Genomic DNA, 19177 nt, shown 5'->3' with positions numbered 1-19177 from the left:
TATATATATATATATATATATATATATATATATATATATATATATATATATATATATATATATATATATATATATATATATATATATATATATATATATATATATATATATATACACATGCATATACATATATACTGTATATATATATATATATATATATATATATATATATATATATATATATATATATATATATATATATATATATATATATATATATATATATATATAATGTATGTATGAATGTGAATCGAAAACAAAACATATTTGTGTCATTCCAGTCAGCTAAAACCAATCTCTCTCTCTCTCTCTCTCTCTCTCTCTCTCTCTCTCAGTAATTGGAGGCGGGGGAAAGTACGCACCTGGAGCACAAGCTTATCTCCGAAGATAAGTTGAGAGCCAAAACCAATAACATAAATAACTCCTGGAACAGAACTTATTTCTTATTATTGAACGCGTGGCACCTAATGTTCTTCTCAATAGCTTACGGTGATGAGATTTTGAAAAACACTATCTGAGACCTAGTGGTAAAGAGAATGGTAAGGAAGAAGGGTGGGGGTGGGGGGTTGAAAATTCTGAAATTTCTTAGGAATTAACTGAAATGCTGAAACTTGGTAACGAGTGGCTTAAGAAGTGCTGATGCCTGTAATGGAAGGCTTGAAATATTTTGAAACTGGAAAGGATAGGTTGGTAATGAAGGCTTCATATGATAATTGACGATAGTAGGCAATGAAAATATTCGAGACTGATGTTGAAAAGCCTAGTAATGAAAAGTTTCAAATGCTAGTTAAGTAATGAGAGGCTGGAATTAGTAAGACTTGGTAACGAAAGGTTTCAAATAAATATAGCTCAGTAATTAGCTTACGTTAGTAAAGCTTGGTTTTTAAATGTTTCAGGTATTGTAGCTCAGTCAAGAAGGTCTTAAATTAGCACACCTTGGTAATAAAAGGATTAACCTTATGATAATTGGTAATGAAAATCCTGAGAGATTGCGGCCCTCTTCAACAAAAGGTAAATCATATACATGTGGAGTATGTGTGTATGTATGTATATATGAACTTAAGATATGATTATATATATATATTTCTTATATGGAGTCATTAGCCTAGATGTTGTGATGCCAGTTTTAGTAACCATAAATCAATCAGTCAGTGTGTGTGAAAAGCTTAGTAATGAAAGGACGTAAATACTACAGTTCGGCCATGAAACGTTTCAGGTAGAGATATTGTCATCAAAAGAGAGAGAGAGAGAGAGAGAGAGAGAGAGAGAGAGAGAGAGAGAGAGAGAGAGAGAGAGAATGATTCGTGAAGCATGAGAATAGAGAGATATCATTTTTATTCAGGTACATCTCCAGTCTATCCATTCCATTTGATAGAAGAGAAATATTTACCGTCCGACTTTTCAGAGACGAAAGGTGAACGTGGCATCAATCATTGAAACGTCGGTATCAGTTCGATCGGCTTATCAACCGATGCACTCTGATGACGCTATGTCGACTTTGACGAATGTGATGGCTGCATGTCCCATTTACGAATGACAGTTGCGAAGCGATAAATAATCTGGATAGTTTTAAAGAAGAAGGCGAAGAAAAGTGGTTTTCCAATAGTTTTAGTCATTGCTGGTGATTCTCCTTCCTTCTATTTATTGATGGGGGCATTAATTTTCTTAATTGTCTTTTTTTTTCTTTCATTTGATTGCATGCAGCTCTACGTCCAGTACTTATTAATTTCTGGACAACCTTTGTAATGATATTCAAGACTAACATGACTTTAAAAAAATGCCGTTACTTGGCTGCTACCACCGCGTTCAAACTGCCAGTTATTTATGTGTTATTAATATTATCTTTTATGATTTATTCCTATCGTTTGCACGCACGAACGTCACACTCGGTGAAATGTGTAGTGTCCTTCCCTTAGATTTCCCAAAGCCTCCTAATTAGTGTATCGGAATAAGAAATCAACACTAGAATTAATCATCATTATTTCTTATCTCGATAAACACATCAACAATCGATAACCAGACGTACTGATTTATTATTATGAGTGGACATAAAAAATATCCACTTATCTCAGTAATGATTTTAACAGGAAAGAACGCTAGTTATGCGAGGAGGAGTGGCATGTTAAACGACGTTAGTTGCGGGCACACCATGAGCAGTAATGTTTGACGAAGCCATAGTACTATTTATTACTGGCAAATGATAAAACATGTTATTAAACAAACACTCGGGACAGGCCTCTTTTTCTGAAAGGTCGCTTATCTAAACAGATATTATTATTGAGAATGAAAACGGATTCCGTATAGTACACGTAACAGTCTAAACACTTTAAACACATGACCTAGACACATAGAGATGTATATTGAAATATGCCTACGGAGAGAGAGAGAGAGAGAGAGAGAGAGAGAGAGCTGTTTTACCTACTCATGAAATTTACGTTATTAAGAGGTAGGATGTCTATCGCTCCTCCGTGATCAGCCCCCCCCTTCTTTCTTTCTCCGGGCCTGGGGTGGCAAAAGCCACAAAGGGGTTGCCCGTCCCATCGGACTTTATTCTGAAAAGGAGAAGAAGCTGGGCCGTAAATTACAGAAGTGAGAACAATGGTGTAAATGGCGCCGCCGAGAAGTGTAAACAAACAGGTTTGTCTTCGCCTTTGATAAATAACCCAATTAGAAGGAGGAGGAATGCAATAACTGACGATGATATTTATGACCGTAGATAAATTTGGGAAATGTCAGATAATGCTGCTCTTCTCGCCCACCCTCCCCTCCACCCCAACCCTCTACCCTACCCCTTACCCTCAAGATGATGACACCCTCAACAAGCCCCAGATATCCCCTCCCCCCTTCCCAACCAGTTCCCCCACCCTACCCCCATCCAACACCACCTTGTTCATGATACTAAATTTACTTCTAGTTCACAGCTTTTTTATTTCTTGTGGTTGGTTTCTTTTAGTTTTTTGTCAAATATCATGACTATCTTTCATATTCTTAGTGTAACCGTTAGTTAGAATTTGGAAAGAGCATTGCTATGCCATTGTCTAAAAAAATATATTTGATTTTTCCGTATGGTGTCAGTCGTTAAAATAGTTTTTCATTTTTTATCAGCCTTCGTATCACGGTATGTCAGATTGTCCCTCATTCCATTTTCATTATTTATCATTACTTCCTATTTTTTACCTCTCTATTGCATTCCTCGCACTTTATATTTAGAACGATGTCCCTATTATTCTTTGTGTAAGTCTATGCCAGAGATGTCTCTTATGTTTGTATTAATTACTTGATCCTTGTACGGTGTTGGCCGTTACTGTTTTTCTTTCCTAATTCTTTATTCTTGGTTGCAACCCCTTTCATTCATTTTACTGTACCTCCATTCATATTCCTTCTTCCATCTTACTTTCTACCCTCTCCTGATAATTGTTTCATAGTGCAATTGCGAGGTTTTCCTCCTTTTACACCTTTCAAACCTTTTACTGTCAATTTCCGTTTCAGCGCTGAATGACCCTATAGGTCCCAGCGCTTGGCCTTCGGCTTAAATTCTATATTCTGTATATTCTAACTGGGCAAGAAATGAACATCATGTTCCCTATCACTTTAGCCTACTCTCATAAATAACAAACATTATCATTCCGGTGACTCTCATTGTTTCAGCATAGGTTAAACTGCCTGTGTCCCTCTTCCCTGGCTGATTAAAATTAGAAATAAAACTCAAAAATAAATCAACACTAAGAAACCGAGAACTTTGACCTCAGCAGATAAATAATCGTGAAATTAACTCTTCGGTATCCAGCTTATAACAGCTCTTGTTGTAACTAAGAACGTGAATTTGTCTTTTGTGTCATTTAATTTGTCCCTTTGGCAAGTGAATGTAAAATAAGTTTCCTGAAGTTTTTGCTTTCTTCTTTGCTTTCGTCTCTTTTTTAAACTCTCGACTGTTATTGCGAAGAGTGTGCTTATTTTATGATTATGTCTACATTTCTCTTCTATTCTTACGAGTACATTTACTCACGTGTCGACAGCTTTGGAGATCGATAGGACAAGGGTCAGCGCCCAACCAGAAATATCCCCTTGAGAAATATTCCGTGGTGGCTGTCACATAAATCAAACGGGAATGAATGCAGTCGAGTCGCATCAAACAATGGTGGCCACTTACGAGGGCATCTTGAGAATAAGATACCGTTGTATTTGCGTGTGTCTCTCGCGCAAAAAGTCTGAGTCATGAAAGTACGGCATTTTCGTGAATACAATAAATTGTTTTGTATATTCCTGAGGCGGGGCTTTAATAAATGGGATATGAGATCTATGCTTTACGTGAGAGCTGATTGGGATGTATACAAGGGGACATTTAGTTTGGGGTTGCAAATTATTATGTCCTGAGTCAGACTAAACACTGGTTAGTTGGTTCAGATTAAACAGGCCCTGTTCCAACACGGTTTTTGTGCTCAGGGGTTAAAGGATCCGAGAGGTCTGGTGTGGCGCTTCAGACTCATTAATCCAACTCATACGAAGCACAACTGAATGAGGCTATTAAAAGTATAGTCGTAGCGTGATTCTCTATCTTCGGACAAAATTTCTTCTTCTTTTTGTTATTTCAGATACTCTCTGTTGAGATGTGTTCATGCCTTTTGACAGTGTTCAAAGCTGTTAAGTAAGTTCTTTAACAAGTGTGTACAGATCGCTGTTTAAGTATTAGTTGCACTTGGTAATCTATCCGTGTGCAGTTCTCAGACTCCTTAATTTGAAGTATATGCGCTCTTTCTGTTTCATAGTGAGTATTGCAGGTTTTGCTACGATGTTTGAGTTAAGTAAAATTTATTCGCAATAATGTGACGGTATTTGCTTTTGTTATACAGTGTTATTCAATATCATATATTGGGAATGACAACAGACATCAATAAAGTACTTAATAAATTCCTTATATAATTATTCATATTATCGTAATTTTTCGAAAATTCCTATTTTACATCCTGTTGGCAATCATTGCCACCAGGACCAAAGAGTGTTTAAGGTAACTATTTGTTAGGCAAGTTTTTCAGTTATCATAATTTCATGGCGTATGATGACGAAGCTGCCTGCATGAAAAAAAAAAGTATATCCACTTGTGACTTCAACTGTTATTTGTCCTGGATTAATTACGTCAAATAATGACCGACTTTCGTGTATGTGGTTATAATGATGATCACAGTTTTCAAGTTTGACCATGACTCTGACCAATAATTTTTAGGTAAGTTATAACTTTAATACTTAGGTAGATTGTGACAGCATATTTTACGTTTGGTATGACAATCATTATATAAGTTTGATGATGACAGTAATAGCATTTGTTTCGGTTTGGTTTTAACCGAAGCCGAGAGTTGATAAAACTCGGGAAACATATATATACAGTATATACAGTATATATATATATATATATATATATATATATATATATATATATATATATATATATATATATATATATATATATATATATATGTGTGTGTGTGTGTGTGTGTGTGTGTGTGTGTGTGTATCTGCGTAACGTAAGCGCCTTTTTAAAACAAAGCCAACGAAAGTAACGCTCACTGTTTGGCGAAAACTTGTAGTGCGTGTGTCAACACCCTCGCGTGAATGCCTAGGGCCCATTCGTTTCCCCGTGACGTCATCGGGTCCGACGTCATAATCTGATTTGTTGGGCATATGTTATGTTTCTCGAGTCTTTTTTTTCTCAAGACCTCTTTCTTAAAATAGGATGATAACGGGTCTCCGGTGTTGCAAAAATGAACGCGTCAGTATGTCAACGTCTTTGCGGACGAAAATAAAATGAAGTTTGATACCTAAATCTCCACTTTTGCGGTGGATAAGTGTTAACAATTTCTCGGCTCCTGCGTCATTCGTTCTTTTTTATCCGGATTTCAATGCATTGTTTTAAGGACATTGAAGCTGTAAAGCATTCGAGGCTATTTCGAGATCATCGTAAAGATGATCTCGTGACGTCAATGCTGATGAATGACTAAGAGAAAAAGTTTCTTTTGTTAGTCCAACACTGACGTAAGATCCCACTCTACCAGGAGTTAGTCTGGAAATATTTCCAGGATTTAACCAAAACTTTCTACATTTATGAAAAATGATGAATGATGTTTTTTAAATGTACTGTTAGTGTATTATTTTAGTCGTAATGACGATAGCCTTGTTAATTATGTTTTATGGATGTATGTTTATTTAGATTCAACATCACCCTGAAAACTCTACGGAGTTTGCTTGTATATTTTCGTGTCGGACACGTAAGCTTTCTATTATGTTAATTTTTTAAGTTTCGGCTTATTTATTGTTTATAGTTTATGCACATGATATCCCGGCGCTATCATTCCATCACATTACTTAGCGTGTGATGATACCTTCGTGTCTACTCTTAACTTCGGTTAAAACCAAAACGAAACCAACTTTCTTATCTCCTTAGTGGGGTAGTGCCGACAGTGCACCTCACGCGGTTCACTGTAAACATTACTTAAGGTTCTTTGCAACGTCCCTTCGACCCCTAGTTGCAACCCTTTTCAATCATTTTACTGTACCTCCATTCATATTCTCTTTCTTCCATCTTCCTGTCCACCCTCTCCTAACAATTGTTTCACAGTGCAACTGCAATGTTTCCCTTCTGTTACACATTTCAAACCTTTCTGCTCTTATTAACTCTTTCAGCGCTGAATGACCTCATAGGTCCCAGCGCTTGGCATTTGGCCTAAATTCTATATTCCATTGAATTCCAAATTCTGTTTTTGTCGTGATCAAACTTGAAAATTGACTGTTATACCGTGCGTAAAAATTTTTGTTACAATCTACCTAAATATTAATGTTATAACTTACCTAAAAATTATTGTTCATAGTTATGGTCAGACTTGAATATTGTATTCTTCATTATAACCAAATAAACAAACATTGCTCATTATTTACGAGTAAACCAAACTAGAAAAATATTGATCATTATTATCATCAAATTCAAATATTGTAACCCTTCATATAACCAACCCGAACAGAAAATTGCCACTATAAAATCAAATATAAAAATAGTTATCACCGTCACAATCAGTCAAAACAATCAGTGATCATTATTAAGACCAAGGTAAACTATTATGATCATTGATATAACCGAATCAGACAAATAATTATTAGTGTAAGCAATATAATCAAATAGTGATCATTGTTGTAACCAGTCTAAGCAAATAGGAGTAATCCCATTATTATTATTATTATTATTATTATTATTCAGCAGATGAACCCTATTCATATGGAACAAACCCACCACAGGGGCCATTGACTTGAAATTCAAGCTCCCACATAATATTATGGCGTTCATTCGAAAGAAGTAACAAAAGGTAATGGGAAATACAGAAAGAAGAGATCACTTATTGTACAAAATTAATTAACAAATTAATAATTAGATAAAAATGTAAGCAGATTATTATAACCAAACTAAGCAAGTAATGAATACTGTGTTATCATACCCGAGCTAAAACGTGTGATTATCATTATCACAAACAGATGGATATCGAACGTGAAACAATAAACAGACAAAATTAGGGTTAATTCGTCCGTGTTTTGACGAATTATCGTATCCTATTTTTATTTAAGTTTTTGAGTTTTCCAGTCAGTGTCTCAGCTTTTGATTCTTTATACTATATCAAAATTGCATCTGTCTGCGTTGTCACATTTTGCAATCAATGTCCTCAAAAGATTAGCCAATTAGAAGCTCCCAGTAATATAAAAATCTTTGAAGTCCATTTTCTCAGAATGGGGAAATAATGGCTTAAGCCAGTTCGTCACACTAGGGACGAATTGTCTGTTCCTTGCAGGATCCTGGTTCCTTGATTGGTTGCTCCCCGTCACCCTCGAAGCAGCAATATCGACGTAGTAAGCTCTGTTAAACGTCGAGGGTGACTCACTGCGTTCATTCTCGGCGGGGACGCCGAACGAGCGACGTTCCGTCACGTCCTTCTGATTCGCAGGGAGATTTCTCCAGAATGGATTTCGGAAATGACTACGCTAACCTCCCCCCCCCCTCTCCCTCCTTCCCACCCCTCTACCCCTACTCCTTTGCCCCATCTCTATCTGTTCGTGTGCGTGTATATATATATATATATATATATATATATATATATATATATATATATATATATATATATATATATATATATATATATATATATTATATATATATATAAATTTATTTTATATATATATATATATAAATTTATTTTTATATACATATATTATATATATACACATACTTATGTATATATATATTTGTGTATGTGTGTGTGTGCGCGCGCGCACGAGCGTGCACTAATATCAATGTTTGTTAATGTGAAGAATTCTTACGACATTATAATTATGTTAATTTCCCCACCTCTCTCTCTCTCTCTCTCTCTCCCTTGTGTGTGTGTGTGTGTGTGTGTATGCATGCATGCGCAAACGTGTGGTCCGTGGTGTCGATGCTTTCTATTCTGAAAAAACAAAGCCATGAAATATTTGCATCTTGTAGACAAAGTCGTTTCTGATAGCATTTATTTACTGGCATTCCATAAACAAAAGAAAACACCCCGGAAATTCGATTTTCTGCAAAAAGGTCTACAGTACGAATTTCTAAAAGCTGACCTGTCTCTTAACAGGTCATAGGTCATAGTGCTAACAGATCAGGGACATCTTGACTTTCCCTCTGGCAATTGTAGAATCCATCAGAAAATTATACCGTCAATAGATATCGTATGAAGGAGGAATTTAATTTAATTTTTCCCAGGAAGACTCGAGATTTGACCACAGCAATTCGAAAGAACTTTGTAGATGAGTGTTTTCCATACAGTAGCGTTTATGACAATGGAGTGGGCCATCTTTTCCCCTTACTTGATGGCATGTAATCAGTCAATCTTTTGATGACGAGCAAGTGGGCGGATTTGAACGGAATGTAAGAGGTTTCCATTTGTCACACAGACACACACACACACACACACACACACACACACATATATATACATATATATATATATATATATATATATATATATATATATATATATATATATATATATATATATATGTGTGTGTGTGTGTGTGTGTGTGTGTGTGTGTGTGTGTGTGTGTGTGTGTGTGTGCTGTTCGAACCTCGAGTAATTTGTAGTTGGTATTCGCTGTTAATCTCGGATTTTATTCTTCCATTAATCATTGACGTCGACAGGTAAATGTTAAGCTCCATCAGATCAGGCGAATTCATTTGATGACTTTATAACTCAGACGTCACCGCTTCAACACCTGTGGTTATAATGTGACGAGATTACAATGCATACACTTTTATTACAACCTGCTCGCTAAGACTAGTTTCTCACTGTATACTTTAAACACGGACTGTTGGTGCGTAACCGCTTCAGAATGCCTGTGTGTGTGTGTGTGTATGTATTTGTGGTGTCAGAAAACGTTCCATAGCACACAATCCCTTTTCAGTGAAAGAGACACTGATACGAGAAGGTAGGTGGACAGAATTTACCTGGGACTTTTGTGGTTCCATAATTGCTGACACCTCCGTTTTTCCGAGTACCTGGATGTTTAGCTGAGAAAATTCGGTGTCTTTTTGTTTACAGTTATGAGTACATGCGTTTTTGCAGCTACCTCTGTTTCTACCGTTGTGGTGACGACCTTATAAAAAAAAAAAAGTACATTCCTTTGCGCGCGTTTACACTGCAGGAAAGCTTGTCATACACACGTCGGACGAAAACTTGTCACACACACACACACACACATCGCAAACAAGTTGAACACAAGTCAACGATTGGAACCCCTAACCAGTGCTTCATACGATTATCCAACAATGGCCGAAGATTCGTTCTTTACTTGTTTTCAACCTGTTTAGGATATGTATGAGATAAATTGCCGACATGTGTTTATGACATGGGTGCTCGCCCTCATATTTTGGAAGCGTTTGTTACTCTGAAAATTACAGCCAACATACAACACAGGCCTGTTTAACTTTCGTGTAAAATTAGGGCTAAAGAAATTAAAACTTATTGGAATTCGTCATGAAACCATGATAAAAAGATGAAATATATGTGTTTAAAGTATATCAAAATGTTTTAGCTATTTCAGTCATATTTCCAATACGCGTATGAAAATCACAAATACATGAATGAATTAAAATGGCATGAAATGAACAGAGACGCGTTTGAAAAAGAATAAGAGATAATTAGCGTTAATTGCTTTCGAAATGACAGATAGTATCTCGGTTATTCAAGCATTCTCTGTTGTACCCATCTACGTTTGTGATAGTTTTCTTGTGATATCGGTAGTACCGCTTATTTTTCCCATAGATTAAAGCCTCTGATGTTGAAATCCCTCCCAGTGACTCGACACAGGGAAAAACTAAGACATGAGAAAACAAGATAATAAAAAAATGACAGAAACATTTCTTCCATCTCGGTTCCCGTCCACAATCCAGAGCATTGCACTGCCATTATAAACCAGGGTCCATCGTAAAATATGGTCATCGTACAGAGGAATTTTTATATGAAGGCTTCCCTTGACCGATGCATAAATCAGGGTGTAGGAGTGGTCAGCAAAACCTTGGAAATTGCCTTCGTAGGTCGGCGTGATTGTTGTTCTCCTCCTTATATAACAAACATGCAGGTGTGACGTGGCTATTAGGCTGGTACAATTTTATTGAGGCATCAGACACCTTTTGTTGTGTGTAGGTGATCCCGTGAAGCCATAAAATAGATAGAGAGAGAGAGAGAGAGAGAGAGAGAGAGAGAGAGAGAGAGAGAGAGGAGGTATTATGTGGGTGCATTCTTGTGGGACACCAGCTGCCATAAAAGAAGAAAAAAACAGACTAGTGATTCATGATAGTGATTACAATCGCCCTTCCTCCAGCACCCTTCTTTCCACCTGAGCTGAGTAAGATTTCCGTCTACTGAAGAAGGGTTGGACACCGTTAATCACCATACCTGTCTCTGCACGTGTCTGTCCGTCTAACAACACACACGAGACGCAGACGATAATATGATGGAACAGTCTTATAATGCGAGAAAAAAATTCTCACCACTTCCCGTTTTCGAGGGCATTGTGGTTAATAAGCACTACATTTTTCATCCTCTTCGTTAATGCTAGGTCCATGAACGAAGCATATCTCAGACACAGGATTTGCTCTGTGTCTTTTAGTCTTCTCTAATGAATGTGGGATCTCCTATGTGTATGCGAGTGCGTCCAATAAACCTTTTTCACGTTAAAGGAGACGGTTTCAGAAGGTCGTTAGCCCTCTTCAAGTATTTTGGGATGCAATTGCTACCCCTGTAACCCTCTACACCCAGGAATGTTTAAGAAGACGGGCCTGGAGGGTCACCTTGGCAATCATCATTTTCATGTTCCTTTATGAGTAAGCAAAACCTGGACAACATGGTTCCTAATAATGAATGGACCGGCAAGATAAAGAAACCCCCTTTTGGAAATCACAGCTGTTCTTCACTAAACTAGGCCCCCTTCAAAACATTTAGATACATGCTTGCGACTGTATGTTAATCAAGCCTGTATTTTATACGACTTTAGCCGGTAGGCATTATTTTAGCAACGTTCGAAATCTCTCTCTCTCTCTCATAATGTATGATGAGAACTCCTTAATCATTGTCAGCTAATTGCTTGTAAGGTTTTATATTGCTGTTATGTACACACGTCATTTCCTATACGACATATACCCCAAAAAGAAATAAACAGAATTCCTGATGATCCACAATATGCTAGTTTGTTATTTATAAATAATTCAGCACAATTGTAAGATGGTGATATCACTTAGATGTGATTTGTCAGTACAATGTTGATATGAATATAGTATGAAAATAAACGAAATACTGTTTAGCAAATATTCAGAAAAACACGTAGATACCAACACCCAATGTCCAAACAACAGCGATACGGGAAAATATTTAGAAAAGAACATTTTTATTCAGGAAAGCTTACGTAGTTCAAGAACCGTGTTCAGTTGCCGAAGCCACATCATGAAATGCAAGAACCCGTTGAAATCATTCATCGCCCTCTGCCATGGCTGAGTCGGCATTGATCTCGAGAATGGTTGACGTTATAAGGTGGCCTTCGAGTTTTCCCAAGTGCTGTGACATCACTGAAAAGAAAATAAATTGACGTCAGTTGCGTGGGCTTGAGTGATAACCTCTTTAAGGCGTCAAGCGTGGGCGGAGGGTGACCTCTGATAATCCGTTTGGCACTGTCTTGACGACAAATGCTAGTAATCCAAGTTAACAAAGACGTCTGCTCTTGGTTTTGACATAGATTTGCCAAAACATTGATCCATCTCCCATCTCCCTGTACCTTGGTGAATATTTTTGCTTCACTATTTTGCCCATTTACTAGTTTTCCATACCGTCAAAAATGACAGAAATATCTCCAAATCCTTTAGACGTTATGTACCCCACAGAAATAATTGACCACCCGTATTGGTCGGGGTTGATTTAGACTGAACTGGCTCCCAAATGTGAAATTGTAGCCTTTAGTGTCTATCTTGTGTTAAATTAGTGGGTACTACTCTCTTTACAGTGCCAGCTTTCACACTTAGTGAAGTGCCACAATGACACACTGTACAACATTAAATGTTTTAAATTTCCTTCACTGCCAAACTGCGAAATAGTAAGCCTGGCAGTGCCACCGATGATGGTCATCTTGCGTTCATGAATGTCCTTAAAATTAATTTTTGAACCCCAGTCAGCATTACCTCGATTTTCAGACTTCTGTTGTTGTTTATATTGTTAGTTTACCCTCAATTATTGGTTACTTATTCATTTATTGGCTCTTGTAGTTGAATTCATAAATTAGTCACCTCATGCTAATGTGAAACAAATTCCAAAAGCTGAGGGAGTTTTTAACCGGTTGGTTTCTTGCTCATTGTCATGTGTTTATAAAAAGCAAATTTATATAAACCATTCAATCTTGTATAATTTGAAACAATATCTGTAACTTTTTTGTAAGTCGGCGTACAACCCAGCAGGTTTCAGACACCACGTACCCGAAGACCTGAAAAACTTTCCAAGAAGTAGAGAGTAGAGAATGTCGTGTTTGGTTTCGACGGTGCTTCTGTTAGGTTAAAACTTTAGTTCGTACACTGGAGACTTCAGTGAGTAACCCGTTCCAAATTAAACAACAAGCACTCGGACAGTTTACGCCATATTAAGTTACTCCAGCGCGCCGATATTCCCAGGAAGTGCATTTAGTGAAACGAGAAGCTCGGAAGGACGTGTAACAGTCAAGATTATTCGGCTGCGGTCTTCGTAGCCTGGAGTTGATGCGTTAGTTGATAGCCAAAGCAAGGTAAGACCAAACGAGTTTTACAACGATTGTGTAATGTAGTTTATCGCAAATATTGGTCAGGTTATAGGCTATGTGGTATGGTTTGGATGGCATGATAATGTTCGTTATTTATATTCATTTTATCACTGTAAGAGATTAGCCTACGTTTGACGTCCGTACGCTAGGTTAAGCTGGTTCTCCAGACAGCTAATTTGTTTTGCCACCGTTGTCATAGAACTTTCCAAAGGCTAGTGTGACGTTTTAGCTGACTGAGAGAATAAGAAAAACTTTTATCTGGTGGAAATGTTTGAGCGAAAACCGTAATGTTGAATGTTTATTTATTTATTTATTTGGGAGGGGGAAGTGCATTAAAAGTAGTTTGTGACTATGAAGAAGCTGTATTGCTTGACACACGAGATTCATTTTGTACTGGTTTCTTGATTTGATAGTTGTAGGTGTATTTATTAAAATGTCACAAAATTAGAGGTGCATTATAAGTCACGACACTATTGTCGCCCTAACTAACAACCCTGCCTTCCCAAAACTTTGTTTGGGCATTAAGATGCCATGTAGAATTTTTGCAACAGAGCAGAGTTGCAAGACCATTATTTTCATTTTATCGCCAGGGGAATTTTCCTTTGATGTAGGACTCTATCTTGTACGAGACCTTCAGGAAATTCGAATCTGTTTGGAGGGCACACACATGGTCATAATTTGTATTTGGAGGCATTAATGTTTGGAGCAGGACCCAGGTTAGAAATTTTAAGTTAAAAAGCCTTAGGATATTGTGGTATATTGTAGCAATTGCAAAATCACCACAATGAATCCAATATAAAAACACATCAAACTAATACTGAAAGCTCTAAACATTCAATTGTGAAAATTGTTTTAACGTTACTTGTAAAGTTAAACCCGCCCAATAACGAATTGAGTTTTAAGACTAAGAAAATTTTATAGCTACAGCTTTTTGCTTATGGGACAGGTTAAAAGTCCCGTATTAGCAAATTCAACTTCAAAATATATATAGAACTCTGTGCAATTTTAAAAGGGCAAAGGATATTTCAAATTTTCATACCCTCAAGTTACTTAAGGCTACGTTGGTGTGGTGAATTTCGAATAACTGAGGGCATACCTTTGCAAACTATCAATTTAACATTAATTTCTAGTAGTAGTGTCGACAAAAGACCAGTCAAATCAAATGTGATTCCCAGAGTGTCCCCCAGTGAACTTAAACTCCTCCTGTCACTGAACAGACCATATTCTTATTGCATCAATTAATCAATCTCTCTCTCTCTCTCTCTCTCTCTCTCTCTCTCTCTCTCTCTCTCTCTCTCTCTCTCTGCATCAACATTGTGTTTCTTGATTTTATTTTGATAACTCGATTCGAAATGCTCTGATATAGCATGGAAAGTTAGAAGCCTCGGGAAAAATACTTACAAATGAAATTAAATACGTCAAGAAAAAGTATGCATTACCAGTCTCCTAATGCATTTCGTCATTAAAGCCGCTCATGAACAGGTGGTGGCGTGCGTCGATAGCCACTCCACTTTCTGTAAGTGGTTATTCCAAGACCTCTTCTTCAGGTCTTGGGTTATTCCGCCATGCCTGAAGACCCTCTTTAACTAAACTTCCCAACCAGGAGGCTCTTCGGACATTCGGGGCAGGCTGGTCGTTCCGCCAGAACAACTTGCGCCGGCTCTTGATAGTCTTTGTTTAGTGGTTCAGCTAAATGAATACAGAAATAATCACATCCTCCAATGGTGCAAATTCAGGTTATCTCCCTGAAACCTAGATGATGTGACGCCAGTTTTAGTCACCATCAATCAGTCAGTCAATCTCACCCTTCATAGTTAAACGTCTTGAGTATTAAATGCAAAACAGTGATTTCTCCTTGGCTATTAGTCAGGTTAGGTCCACTGTGGATTTGGTTGCACTTTTCATGGAGTGATTAGTCCGGGCAGAAGTCCTTATGACGATTTACCAGTGGTTCTTCTGCAACTTGCATATTTTTAAACACCCGTACTCGTCAGTGGTAGCGAAATTGTGTTTTGAATCGTTTTATGTTTAAACGACGTTAAACTGCTGTTTGCTTGTGTGGTCATAACGTTACTGGCTTCATCTTGATTATGCTTTAGATTTTTATGTTCATGATCATAAACTTCAGCTTATTTTTCAGAGGTAACGATACATACATACATACATACATACATACATACATACATACATACATACATACATACATACATACATACATACATACATGGATGAAATTAGTTCATCAGGTCAAGATACTGTTCACCTGAAGTGCAGAATGGAAATTGACAATCTCGAAAAAAAAAAATATTCGATAAAAGTGTTTTTAAAATCCGATAAGGAGATCCGTAACCGCTTTGGTTTTCTGCCGACCTCTGACCCAGCAACATGGAAAAATCCAGTAGGAGTCGAAGCGGTTGCAGTTTGAACAACTGCTGCAGCAGAAGCCGAGAGAAGAAGCAGCAGTAGTAGTAGCGGCAAACCCCTGAGCCCCGAGCAGGTAGTCAAGGTGAGCAGGTAGCAAGCGAGTTAGCCAGCCAGCTTACCCCTGAAGGAAGTGATCACAAACACTGAACCTCCTTCGTCTCCTTAGCTCCTCTGCCCTCCTTCCCCACCCCTCCCCCTCCCCCTCCCACCCATCCCCATCAGTCCCTCTTTTCTCATCACTCCTATTCGCCACCCTCTTACACTATTTTACTTCACGTTGTTAGATCTACAAAATGGGCAGTTGCTGATATGCGACATTTGCCATTATGTCAGTCACCTCCAATTCTACTCTCTCTCTCTCTCTCTCTCTCTCTCTCTCTCTCTCTCTCTCTCTCTCTCTCTCTCTCTCTCTCTCTCTCTCTCTCTCTGGCTACTACTCCATTTGCATATCTTCAGGCAGTTATTGGATTATTGGAACATAGTGGTTTTTTACAAAACATTTTTCTTAAATTTTTCCATTTCCCAAAAATATTCCTTGGCATATGTCACTTAGTTTGCTCATATAGCAATGTAGGTATTACATGAAGTAGTCATGAACCAGTGGAACTTAAGGGGACAAATAAGTGTCATTATGAATGAGGAAGGGAAATAGCAAGCGTGGAATGTCATTCACATTAATCTGCAGGGTTGAACGTAAGATGTGAAAAGTAAAGAGACAACGAAGAAAACTAAGAAGCAAGTAGTCCAGCGTACTACGCTTTATCATTTTTTAATAACTTTTATTGTACTGTTTTTTCCCCTTTACCAAGACGTGTTCCTCCGGAGATGTTCGCTCTCCTTCCCTTCGTCCAAATACTCCTTTAGCGTTAACTGTCCGCCCTCCCCTCGGGGTGGACGTTTAGGGGCGGGGTCGCGAAAGAAGCTTGAGCCTTTGGAACTGATACTCCTCCTCGGGTGAATGAGAAGAAGAAAACAAGATTACTACTTCCTCCTCCTCCTCTTCCTCCTCCTCCTCCTCCTCCTCCTCCTCTTCTTCTTCTTCTTCTTCTTCTTCTTCTTCTTCTTCTTCTTCTTCTTCTTCTTCTTCTTCTTCTTCTTCTTCTTCTTCTTCTTCTTCTTCTTCTTCCCTTAAAAGAGTCTTCGATAAGCCAACGAGAATCTGATCTTGATCTCGATTACTACGTCTGTGCGAACATTGTTTTAAAGTAAACACAATAAATAGCCCCTTTGCATCTTGTTTGGTTTGATTGTTGCATGAAAATGGATTTTTTTAAAGTTTTCCCTATATATCATCGCCCGAATAATGTAGTTTTTAATAAGCACTTGCAAGTTAATTATGAGATACCTCTGAGAGAACCAACCACTTGTCTTTGGTGGTGTCTTTACATGAGTAAAATGGGCGTTCCTGGCTAGTTAGTTAGGGAACAATACAAACAAGTACCGGGTGTTTCGAAATTAGAGGCCCCCCCCCTCCATAGAACAAATGGAAAGTTATGAAGTTTTCTGCTATAGCCTATCTCCAAGTACTGTACTTTAAGTTTCTATTAAGCTATTTTTCATTTTACATTTCTGGTATTTTCAGACTGAGTGATGGAGTTAGATACGGACATGGCTAACGACTTGGAGGAAATCAGATGGATTGACCGAATCCGGGCCATAACCTTTTGAGAGGCCAGGGATGCTGGCGCATCCTTCATTTCACGTTCCTGGATAGCTAAATACATTAAAAGAGATGAATCCTTTGTTAAAAGAAACTGGAACAAAAATCCATATGACTGTCATTGCGAAAAGACTGAGAATCTTGGAAGGCCTGAAGTCCTTTCTCAGGAGTCAAAAGACATCATAGCTGAGGCAGTGGGTAGACCAAGAAAGTCTTTACATAAATTGGCGCTTGAACTAGAAACAAAAAGGGGAAAGAAGAGAAGTTATAGTGCTGTATATCGTGAGTTGAAAAAATCTGGTATCTAGCCATTTCATGTTATCAGCAAGCCCAACATCACTCAGCAACAGAGAGAAGACCGTGCATGGTTTTGTGGTTCATTTCTTAAAGATTGGGATGAAGCTGACTTTCTCCATATTGCTGCATCAGATGAATTCTTCATTTACATAGCCAGGAAGCCAAATCATAAAATGACATAATTTGGGCTGCATAGTTGGATGATATCAGCGATGACGTTTGCTATTGCCAAGTTGTGAAATTTCCTGAATGTTTGGGAGTTTTTCTGTTTCACAGTCAAACGGTTAATGTGGATCGTCAAAGAAAAAGGACAGTCATGGAATGGTGAATACTTCAGAGAAACTGTGCTTCCTGGTGGAGTATTTCCTTTCCTCAAAGATCCTGAAAATGTGTTATCTGTTGAAGAAGTCACATTTTTACATGATAAGGCACCATGTTTCAAGGCTCTTCAGACACAGGATCTGCTTTGAAACAGTGGTATCGATTTCTTCTCGTCAAGTGAATTTCCAGGTAGCTCCCCTGACCTTAATGTGTGTGAAAACATTGGTAGTATCTTAAAGGATCGTGTTGAAGCGCGCTCAGTGAACTATGATGGTATACCAAGCCTCGACGACCTGCGAAGAGAGGTGACTGAAGTGCTCAGGGAAATGAAGTTTGAGTCTCAGCTTTTTTGCCATTTGCTGAAATCATGCCCCTCAAGAATGCAGGCTGTGGTACAGGCAGACGGAGCCACACAAAATGTTAAATACTCAGAGAGAAACTTAAATAAATACCTGTTCTGAATTACTTTTGTTTTTGTCCATATCAATTTTAGTTTATGCTGTAGAGGGGGGGGGACCTCTAATTTCGAAACACCCTGTATAATTTCAAGCTTCTTTGGCATCGCAACCAAAATTGCCAAAAAGAGAATTAGCCGGAAATCTCTACCGATGCCCACATCGAGGTGAATAAAAAGACTTGGGTATCTTTATTAAGTAGACAATTGCCCTTCAGGAAACGTGAAAGCCCACAATGATATATGGTGAAATAATGAAAGAATTTGAGACTTCGTTCATACTTCAAAACGGTAAGGGCACTATAATATAGAAAGTGCTAAAAAATGGTGGGCTTGTGAATTAGAGAAGTTTCCATCTTAAATATGAGACTTCATTTATCAAGCATTTATTTTGGGCTAAGTGCGTATTTCTATTTCTGTTCCTGCGTATTGCGCAGCCAGAAATCTGCTTTGAAAAAAAGTTGTTGAAAGTATTGCCAATATTGCGAAGAAGAACCCCTCTGAAAAACGAGAGAAGATCCATGTATAAAAATTCTTTTGGATGGTTAAGAAATCGCTTTTGTAAACTGGAAAAAAAGGGCGAGACAAAAAAAAGTGCCTTGAGGAAAAACTGGTCAAGTTTGAATGATGGAGGAGATAAAAACTTTGTAGAAAAAAACGGGTTCCTTTGGATACGTAAA

At 37.8% G+C, this 19177-nt stretch overlaps 1 long non-coding RNA gene across 6 annotated transcripts in view; it reads left to right on the top strand.

Moving 5' to 3' along the window:
• Positions 1-19177, top strand: part of LOC136826707 (uncharacterized) — a 200048-nt gene that overhangs the window by 160185 nt on the left and 20686 nt on the right. The window contains exon 4 of one of the 6 annotated variants that reach the window (XR_010849688.1): positions 13007-13326. The exons of the other annotated variants lie outside the window; for them this stretch is intronic. This is a non-coding gene — a long non-coding RNA (uncharacterized lncRNA). The remainder of the gene's footprint in view (positions 1-13006; positions 13327-19177) is intronic. 6 annotated transcript variants of the gene reach the window in all.

The sequence above is a fragment of the Macrobrachium rosenbergii genome, chromosome 41 (assembly GCF_040412425.1).
Source record: "Macrobrachium rosenbergii isolate ZJJX-2024 chromosome 41, ASM4041242v1, whole genome shotgun sequence".
Lineage (NCBI taxonomy): Eukaryota > Metazoa > Arthropoda > Malacostraca > Decapoda > Palaemonidae > Macrobrachium > Macrobrachium rosenbergii.
The sequence above is the reverse complement of the archived record's forward strand: the minus strand, read 5'-3'. Positions and strand labels throughout refer to the sequence as shown.